Here is a 10,938-nt window from a genome sequence, read left to right as displayed (position 1 = left end):
ATTGACCCACTACTCTGGGTATTTATTTATTTTATATTTTATTTGTTAATTTTAGAGATAAGACACAGAGAAAGGTGGTGTGAAGAAGCAGGAGGCATCAGCTTGTAGTTGCATCTCTTCTGTGCCTTGACTGGGCAAGTCTGGGGTTTCGAACCGGTGACCTCAGTGTTCCAGGTCAATGCTCTATCCACTGCGCCAGCATAGGTCAGGCTGAATAGTTCATTCTATGCCTTAGAAGCAAGTACAGCCACCAAGTTGCAACTTCAAAGTCACATTGTTACAAAGGAAGCTGGTTGTCTTCCACTCCCTACTTCCCTCTTCTCATGGTCTGGAATGTGTACAGGGTGCTAGCCAGCCAGCGTGACCCTTGGGGGGGCTGCAGAGAAGGGGACAGCCACCCACATAAAGGGGTAGAGGAATCGGCTCCACCTTTTTTTTTGAAAATGGTTAAAAGCTCATAACATCAAACGTACTCTCTCTCTCTTTTTTGGGGGGGAGGGACATAGAGAGTCAGAGAGAGGGATAGATAGGGACAGACAGACAGGAATGGAGAGAGATAAGAAGCATCAATCATCAGTTTTTCATTGCGACACCTTAGTTGTTCATTGATTGCTTTCTCATATGTGCCTTGACCGTGGGGCTACAGTAGACCAAGTAACCCCTTGCTCGAGCCAGTGACCTTGGGTCCAAGCTGGTGAGCTTTTGCTCAAACCAGATGAGCTCTCGCTCAAGCTGGCGACCCTGGGTCCTGCGCATCCCAGTCTGACGCTCTATCCATTGCGCCACTGCCTGGTCAGACCAAACCTACTCTCTTAACCATTTGGAAGTGTGCAGTTCAGTAGTGTTACATGTACATACATGTACATACAGTGTTACATGTACATACAGTAGTGTTACATACACATTGTTGTATGCCAGATCTCCGGAACTTTAGCCTCTTGCAGGACCAAAACTAATTAAACAACAACTCAGGTTTCTGGAGGTCCAGTCTTGCCTTGGAAGGTGATTTCTATTTAAAAAAATTTTTTATTTATATAGCCTGACCTGGTGGTAGTGCCGTGGATAGAGCGTTGGACTGGGATGCAGAGGACCCAGGTTCAAGACCCCGAGGTTGCCAGCTTTAGCGCGGGCTCATCTGGTTTGAGCAAAAGCTCACCAGCTTGAACCCAAGGTCGCTGGCTCGAGCAAGGAGTTACTTGGTCTGCTGAAGGCCCACAGTCAAGGCACATATGAGAAAGCAATCAATGAACAACTAAGGTGTTGCAACGCGCAATGAAAAACTAATGATTGATGCTTCTCATCTCTCCGTTCCTGTCTGTCTGTCCCTGTCTATCCCTCTCTCTAACTCTCTTTCTGTCTCAGTAAAAAATAAAATAAAATTATTTATTGATTTTAGTAAGAGAGGAAGGGAGAGAAAGGGAGAGACAGGAACATCAATCTATTCCTGTTTGTGCCCTGACTGGGAATTGAACCAGCAACCTCCACTGCATGGGGACGATGCTCTAACCAGCCGAGCTATCCGGCCAGGGTGAAATGTGATTTCTTACAAGAGAAAGTGTTTGTTCTGTGCTGGATCTGAGTTGCTATTCTGCAGGACTATGAGTTCATGTTTTGTTTCCCTCCAGTAAGAATTTGGTTCCTCTAGTCAGCTGTGCGCTGGATGAAAGTCTAATTTCAGTTCTTTATTTTCTGAGAAATGACAAAACACGTGAAAGATGATAACAGGAAGAAAACAAAACTGCTGCCCTGTCCGAAGATTCTCCTTCGGTTTCAAATCCGCATCCACCAGATATCAGCCACTGGTGGAGGGGAGGCTCAAGGTGGAGTAGGGCGGGAGGTTTTCTTTCTTTTTCTTTCTTTTTTTTTTTTTTTTTGTATTTTTCTGAAGTGAGAGAAGCAGGGAGGCAGGGACAGACTCCCACATGCGCCCAACTGAGATCTACCTGGCATGCCCACCAGGGGGTGATGCTCTGCCCATCTGGGGCGTTGTGCTGCTGCAACCAGAGCCATTCTAGTGCCTGAGACAGAGGCCATGGAGCCATCCTCAGTGCCCAGGCCAACTTTGCTCCAGTGGAACCTTGGCTGCGGGGGAGAAGAGAGAGATAGAGAGAAAGGAGAGGGGGAAGGGTGGAGAAGCAGATGGGTGCCTCTCCTGTGTGCCCTGACCGGGAATCAAGCTGGGGATTTCCACATGCCGGACCGATGCTCTACCGCTGAGCCAACCGGCCAGGGCCTGTGCGGGGAGGTTTCGACTGTTTCCCAATGATGAATGAACCCCTCCTCCTTTTTGGTAAGAGTGCTCAGAGCTCCAGCAGGCATATGGCCACTGCAACTAGAGATGCTGTCTCCAGGATCCAGCGAAGCCAGATGTGCCCTCCAGGCTAGGTTCTGGCCCATCACCTGGAGGAGAGGGAGGAGGTGAGGAGCCTATGTCTCAGCCGCATTGCTCGCCAGGAAGCTGGTGGTTCTCTGCTCTGCCCTTCCTCTTGCTTTGAGCTGGAATGTGGACAAGGGGCTGGTGAGCCAGATTGGACCTTGAGTCAGTCCAACAAAGTGTCATGACAGCAGGAGGCTGGGTCTCTGGATGACTGTGTGGAGCAGAGTCCCCTACCTGTCCTGGGCCACTGGCCACCTCCAGACTGTTAGCTTTCCAGGAAACAAAAGTTCTAAAGAGCCTACTTCCCCTTAAAATGTAACAGAAATGTATTTATAATTTGTTAGAGCCACTGTATTTTGGGGTGTCTTTGTTAAGCTTTTATAACAGCTTAACTTATATCCTAACCTAGGGGGCTTTCTCTTCTTTTTTCAACTTTAACTTGTACATTTTGTTCTTTTTTTAAAAAAATTTTATTTTATTTATTCATTTTAGAGAGGAGAGAGAAATGGAGAAAGAAAGACAGAGAGAGAAGGTGGGAAGGAGCTGGAAGCATCAACTCCCATATGTGCCTTGACCAGGCAAGCCCAGTGTTTCGAACCGGTGACCTCAGCATTTCCAGGTTGACGCTTTATCCACTGCGCCACCACAGGTCAGGCCAACTTGTACATTTTGAACAGTGATATATATATATATATATACTGAAATAGGAGTTCTGTGAGAAATAAAAGTGTGCCTCCTGCTCACTTATATTTCGGTGCCTGCCAGGCTGTAGTGGCTGCATGAAAATGGTCCTCAGACCTCAGTGTGCATCCCAATGAGCCCAGTCACGGAGTAACAACGTGGAGTTCTGGGGGTCTTCCATCCAAGCCTACCGAATCAATCTTCGGGCCTGCCTTATAAGTAAACATACAACTTTACCTATAACGAAAGAAAAGACCCGATTTATTAATACATGAGCAATTACCATGATGATAAAATATTTAGCAGGCCAACTTCCCAAGAAATGTGGAGACTAGCAATATATATAAAAAAAAAAGAGTGTCAAGCCTGACCAGGTGGTGGCGCAGTGGATAGAGTGTCGGACTGGGATGCGGAAGGACCCAGGTTTGAGACCCCGAGGTCGCCAGCTTGAGCGCGGGCTCATCTGGTTTGAGCAAAGAGCTCACAGGCTTAGACCCAAGGTCGCTGGCTCCAGCAGGGGGTTACTCGGTCTGCTGAAGGCCCGCGGTCAAGGCACATGTGGGAAAGCAATCAATGAACAACTAAGAAGTCGCAACGTGCAACGAGAAACTGATGATTGATGCTTCTCATCTCTCTCCGTTCCTGTCTGTCTGTCCCTGTCTATCTCTGCCTCTGTGTAAAAAAAAAAAAAAAAAGTGTCAAAACTCTATTAAATGTCAAAGGAGGCATGGATGACGGCCATGATGTGCTCTGTTCTTAGGACAGACGAATCAGTTTTGGGAAGACGGCCCAGTTCCCTAAAACCGTTAGCCAGGAATCCACACAATCCCAGTGAAATAACCAATGGGAAATTTGGGGGAATTTGAGAAAATGCTGCCAAAGTACATTAAAAAAAGAAAAAAACAAACAAACAGATACATAAACATTTCCGAGGACATTCTGAAAATGAAGACCAGCTTTCTCAAATATCATTATGAATGAGAAAGGCCGAGTGTAAGATGCAGACGGAGCAACAGGGGCAGAGAGAAAAACCCAGAAAGAGACCAAAGTGTATAGAGGAGCCGAGATGTGAGAGACAGCCACTTCCTTCAGTGGGGAAGGACTTGGGAATGCATCGGGTTGGGACAATGGGCTTCCTTTCTTATTCCATCGCCGAAAGCAAGTTGATTCCAAGTAGAGCAGTGACAGAAGTAAGAAAGACCTCTGAAATATTGGAAGACAATGTACATGAGAAAAAAAATTCTTAGTCTGGAAGGCTTTTCTGAATATGACTGGGGTGGGGTGGGGGGGGGGCAGCAGGAAGTGACCGCTACACCCCAGATAGGGGGTGGGGACTGTCCAGGCAAGCTGATGGTGTTGCAGTAGTTCCCAGTGGCTGGTCCCTGGAGCAACAGTATCAGCCCCCCACCATGGGAACTTGCTAGAAATGTCAAATTATAAACCCACTCAGACCCACTGAATCAGATGCAGCGGGGGTGGGGGTAGGAGCTGTGGGGTTCCCCGGGGAGCCCGACCTGCCGTGAGCTCATGTGCTCAAGTGTGGGAACTGCTGGTCAGAGGTGGGACGATGGGAATGTGCATTCCCGTCCTGGGGCCACAGTAACAAAGGGGGGTGGCTTAAGCAACAAGGGTTTCTCTCTCACAGCGCTGGGGCTGGGGGCTGGAAATCAAGGTGATGCCAGGGCCAGGGGAGGAATCCTGTGTCACCCCTCTGAGATCCTGGTGGTCCCAGGTGGTCTAGGCTTGGAGCTGCATCTCTCTAGCCTCTGCCTCTGTCTTCATATGGCCTCCTTTCCTCTGTGTGTCTCAGTGTGTCCTCTCTTCTTCTTCTTCTTTTTAGTGACAGAGAGAGGGATAGATAGGGATAGACAGACAGGAAGGAAGAGAGATGAGAGACATCAATTCTTTGTTGCAGCACCTTAGTTGTTCATTGATTGCTTTCTCATATGTGCCTTAATTTGGGGGTTGCTACAGCAGAGCCAGTGACCTTAGGCTCAAGCCAGCGATCTTAGGATGAAGCCAGCGACCATGAAGTCATGTCTGTGATCCCACGCTCAAGCCAGCGACCCTGCACTCAAGCTGGGTGAATCCGCGCTCAAGCCAGTGACCTCAGGGATTCAAACCTAGGTCCTCTGAGTCCCAGTCTGACGCTCTGTCCACTGTGCCACTGCCTGGTCAGGCTGTCCTCTCTTCTTATAAGGGCGCTGGTCTTACTGGATTTACGGCTCTCCCTACTCCAGAATGACCTCATGTTCCCTTAGTCACATCTGCAAAGACCCTATTTCCAAATAAGCTCACACTCACAGGTGCTGGGGGTCAGAACATGATCTTATCTTTTCAGGGGACACAGTTCTGCCCACCACAGAGCGGGAGAAGCGAAAAGACTCAAGGAATAGCAGAAGAGGAGAAATCTTAGTGATGAGACAGGGGATGGTGGAGCGGGACAAATGAATGGAGAGAGAAATCACCCCAGTGCCCTGCGATGACATAAATCAGAGAGCTACTGGTGTCCTGTTCCTCTCTGAATGAGTGCCTCCCAAACCGATCCTGTTTCAAGAACTCGAGTCAAGTATCTTGGAACCAGTAAAAGCACTGGTGAAGTAAACTCCTTCCCACCTGACGACCTTTCTCTCTTCCCTGTGGGGCAGGGCCTGTCTTCCCACGCACAGCCGCTGATTGCACCAACTCTGGTTCAGGTGACACTGGAGAGCCAACATCAAGTTCAAGGTCCCAGGCCCGGGGACCTCTGAAGCTCCAGAACTCAGCAACCTCCAGGGGAAGAACACAGTGGGAGACAGCCTCCGGCCGGGCTCAGGGAGAAGGAGAGCCAGAGGACTGTCTGTGTGGGAGTGCCTCCCAGCCCAGAGCAGGCTCAGAGCACTGAGCTTTTGGAAGACTTTCTCCTCCCTCCTCCCAGGGCCCAGGGTTCTGTCTTCTGGGGAACTTGTGGAAACAGATCACTGGGTCTCAGCTCTGCGGAAGGAGCGAGAACTTGTGTCTCTAGCCAGGTCCCGGGGAACTTGAAGAACACTCGAGGAGGCACGGTTGGACATGAATGACCCTTAGCTCTGACTGCATTGGGAGTTAAAAACTACACCCACCCTTGTTCCGGACCTCGGACCCCAAGGACCTTTCAGGATGGGGTGTAAGGCTGGCTCATTGGACGGCCCCCTGGACTCTCATGGTTGGCCAAGTTTGGAGTCGACAGCCCAATTCCTCTTTGTCCATCAAAGACACCACTTCTTTGGGAAGCCCTGCCTGACTGCCCCACATGAGGTCAGTCCTCATTCATTCATTCATTCATTCATTCCACAGACTTGTGGTGTCATACCCTGCATACATTGGGCCCTGTTGTGAGGGCAGGCAGGGCCTTTGCCCTCGGGATGCTTTCATATCATTGGACAACCAGACTGGACAATGTCAGGGTGAGATGAAAATGAAACAGGATGACGTGATAGGGAGCATTACTTTAGATGGGCCGGCCAAAGGAGACCTGCCTTCACCATGCGGAAGCAGTGAGCACAGCAAGCACATGCCAAGGTCCTGGGGTAGATACAAGCTGCACATGTCAGAAGAGCTGCAAGAGGCTATATCTCAGGGAGGGGTTGGGGAGGGGGAGTAAGGGCCTTGTGGGCCCCGGGAGGGGTCTGAATTTTATGCCTGTACAGTGGGAAGACAGAGGAGGGTATAAGCAGGAAGTTATGTGATCCTGTTTGCTTTGAGGAAGGTCCACTCTGCAACCTCTGTAAACTATACTCACTGAAGCACATTCCTTCTCCTGAAAGCTTTTTCTCAGGTGTCATGGACTCACTGATGTGAGAGGAATCTCTTTGTCTCCACCAGTCTGAGACCTGTGTGAGGCCATGGTTAATGCATGATAAGCCCCCCTTGCCATAAGAAATGCTCCGTAAACTCAGTTACACAAACAACTCTATGAGTAGAGTGTCCAGGGGTCGGTCCCCCTGGCACCTCATGTCAGAGGCTAGCTGCTGTGTCTAGAAGGACGCTACCACCATAACTTTCCAAAGAAAATTTTAAAAAGTTTTTTTCCCTCTAATTGATTTAGAGAGAGAAAAGAGAGAGAGAGAGAGAGAGAGAGAGAAAGAGAGAGAAATATTGATCTGCTGTTACACTCATTTATGCATTCAGTAGTTGTCTCTTGTATGTGCCCTGACCGAGGATCGAACCCACAACCTTGGCGTATCAGGACGACACTCTAACCAACTGGGCTCAGGACGGGGGCCTTTTCTATCGGACGCATTCCTTCTACTGATGTTGGCCTGGCTGCGCAGTGGCTACCCTCTTCCTCTGTTGCTGTGGACCTATCCCCAGGCCTTGGCAGGCCCCAGGCAGAGGGCATTGCAGAGGAGGGGTGTAGATGGGAGCTGCCGCTTACAGTGCAGGACAGAAAGCGTGGCTCTGGCAGAAGAAATGACAGGACAGATGGGCACTTGCTGCCCCGGGAGCTGTTTCGTTAGGCTGAAGCTTACTAAACCTGGCTTTCGCTGAAAAAGCCAGGGTACATTGGGCCCACGCACCGTGGGAGGTTAAGTGGTGCTCTCAGTTAAGAGGAGGCAGTGCCTGAAGACTCATTCCAGATTTTAACAAACCAGAGCTTATGCACGTTGAGCCAGGGAACAAACGCCTTAAGAAAGGGAGGAAAAAGAAAAAAAAGAAAGAGAGAGAGAGAGAAAGTGGGAAGGAGGAGACAAACCTTTCCTTTTGGGTAAGCTGCTGCTAAAATCATGCTACCCACACGGTCTACATTCACTTTCTTTTTATTTTATTTTTTTACAGAGACAGATTGAGAGTCAGAGAGAGGGATAAACAGGGACAGACAGACAGGAATGGAGAGAGATGAGAAGCATCAATCATCAGTTTTTTGTTGCGCATTGTGACACCTTTCAGGGGTCCCCAAACTTTTTACACAGGGGGCCAGTTCACTGTCCCTCAGACCGTTGGAGGGCTGCCACATACAGTGCTCCTCTCACTGACCACCAATGAAAGAGGTGCCCCTTCCGGAAGTGCGGCGGGGGGCCGGATAAATGGTCTCAGGGGGCCACATGCAGCCCGTAGTTTGGGGACGCCTGCAGTTGTTCATTGACTGCTTTCTCATATGTGCCTTGACCGTGGGCCTTCAGCAGACCGAGTAACCCCTTGCTCAAGCCAGCGACCTTGGGTCCAAGCTGGTGAGCTTTGCTCAAACCAGATGAGCCCACGCTCAAGCTGGCGACCTCAGGATCTCGAACCTAAATCCTCGGCCTCCCAGTCCGACGCTCTATCCACTGCACCACCACCTGGTCAGGCTACATTCACTTTCTTGAACATGCCAAGTTCACTCCTACCTCAGGGCATTTGCACTTGCCTGGAATGCTTTCCCATGGCTGGCTCTCTTTCCATTCAGTGTTCTGCTCAAATGCCTGCCACCAGTCCAGAGAAGCCCTACCCTCCCTCCCTCACTTCTTTATCAAACCGCTGCTTTCTCTCTCTCTCTCTCTCTCTCTCTCTCTCTCTCTCTCTCTCGGCATTGAACATGACCTGAAATTCTCTTGTTTGCTTACTTGGGGACTTGTGTTTGTGTCTGTCTCCATCCACAGGCATGCAGAAGGGACCTCTCTCCTAATCTCCAGTGCCCAGAACTATCTAGAACACCTAGAGGGCACTCCATCAATAGTCCCTGAATGAATACATTAATGAAGCCCACAGCTGTGGCTGCTGGCTACTTGCCAAAAGGTTTCATCTCTGCATAATGGAGATGCTTTTGGCTGAAAGGACACGAAGTCATTCAACCCAAGCGGTTTAACAATGAAGACAGTATTTCCACACCGGGGCCAGTCCTGAGATGGAGCAACGCTCAGGGGTCCCGGCCTCAGCAGCCATGGACACCGTCGAGGACCCAGATTGGTCCCATTGCTCTGTTCTGGCATGTTCTGCCGTCGCACGATGGCCCACCTTCAACCCAGGTATCTCATTCAGATGGGACAGTGTCCGACAGAGGACACGCAGGGAGCCACTCTTTCTCGAGTCCCCTTTCTATCAGAAGTCCCCAGCACACCACCCCCATGTCTTATTGGCTAGAATCTGGTCAAGTGTCCACAACTAAGCCAATCATAGTGGGGAGAATGGTCTTGCCAAGGCTGCCTTATTGTAGTCAGAGTTCCTCCCTGGGAGGGGCACAGGGTCCCCTGTCTGAACACCTGTGGCTGCTTGGAGGAAGATAAGCACTCCTCCTGCCATCAGGAAAGAAGGGGGTGGGAGAGGACGCATTCTGGGGAGGCAACCAATGGTGTCTAACATCACACGTTTACTTTTTAAAAAATTATTATTGACTGATTTTAGAAAGACAGAGAGGAAGGGAGAAAGACAGAGAGAGAAGCATTTATAGGTACTTGTTTCCCCACTTAGTTATATATTCATTAGTTGCTTCCTGTATGTGCCCTGACTGGGGGTCAAACCCACAACCTTAGTGTTTTGGGACAATGCTCTAAGTGACTGAACTAACTGACCAGGTTTCACATATTTAATTTTTAATTTCATTCTCACAAAAACCCTGTCAGTGGTATACCTGACATCTACCCCTGAGTAGATAATTCTCTTACACTCCCGCCCCCAACATACACACCTATTAAACAAAAACTACTTTCAGGAAGAATCATTCTTTTTTAGATTCCTTCTATTGTTTTATTTTTATTTATTTTTAAATTTTATTTTAGTGAGGAGAGAGAGAAGGAGAGAGAGAGGAGGGGGGAGAAGCAGGAAGCATCAACTCTCATCTGTGCCTTGAGCAGGCAAGCCCAGGGTTTTGAACTGGCGACCTCAGCATTCCAGGTTGACGCTTTATCCACTGTGCTGCCACAGGTCAGGCCTCCTTCTATAGTTTTAAAACAAACAAAAAAGAATATATTTAATTTCTATTTTAAAGGTAGTTATTAAAATATTTTATGTGTGTGACTGAGTGTGTGTGTGTGTGTGTGTGTGTGTGTGTGTAGAGGGCATATGGTGTTCTCTGAACTAAACTTCATGTAGAATATGATATTTATTCCAGAGTAACTAATGCAGATGTGCTGATTTAAAGTTTTCATATATAATTAACACTCAAGAGTAACCACAGCAATTGTTTAGCTCAGGGATTGGAAAGAGCTTTCTGTGAAGGACCAGATAATAAATATTTTAGGCTTTTTGCAGCTACAAGGTCTCTGTCACAACTACTCCACTCTGCCACTGAAGTGGGAAATCAGCCACAGATGATATAGAATGAATGGGTGTCTCTGTGTTCCAAAAAAACTTTATTTATAAAGACAGTCTTGGCCCTGGCCGGTTGGCTCAGTGGTAGAGCGTCGGCCTGGCGTGCAGGAGTCCCAGGTTCAATTCCCGGCCAGAGCACACAGGAGAAGCGCCCATCTGCTTCTCCACCCCTCCCCCTCTCCTTCCTCTCTGTCTCTCTCTTCCCCTCCTGCAGCCGAGGTTCCATTGGAGCAAAGATGGCCCGGGCGCTGAGGATGGCTCTGTGGCCTCAGGCGCTAGAATGGCTCTGATTGTGGCAGAGCAACGGCCCAGATGGGGCAGAGCATCACCACCTGGTGAGCATGCCAGGTGGATCCCGGTCGGGCACATGCGGGAGTCTGTCTGACTGCCTCCCCGTTTTGAACTTCAGAAAAATACCAAAAAAAAAAAAAAAAAAAAAAAAAGACAGGCTTGAGGGCCAGATTTGGCCTGTGGGCTGTATGTAGTTTGCCAACTCCTGGTTCAGAACTCAGACCAATAACAGATTTCTAAAGAGGGAATACTTTATCATGGACCTTTTTTTAGAGTTATTGGTGCATGGTGGTAATAAGGAACAAACTGACTTTGTGTGGGTTTTATTTTTGTTTTTAAACTAT

Source organism: Saccopteryx leptura, chromosome 2 (assembly GCF_036850995.1).
Source record: "Saccopteryx leptura isolate mSacLep1 chromosome 2, mSacLep1_pri_phased_curated, whole genome shotgun sequence".
In the NCBI taxonomy this organism is placed as follows: Eukaryota; Metazoa; Chordata; class Mammalia; order Chiroptera; family Emballonuridae; genus Saccopteryx; species Saccopteryx leptura.
Note: the sequence above shows the minus strand (reverse complement) of the source record.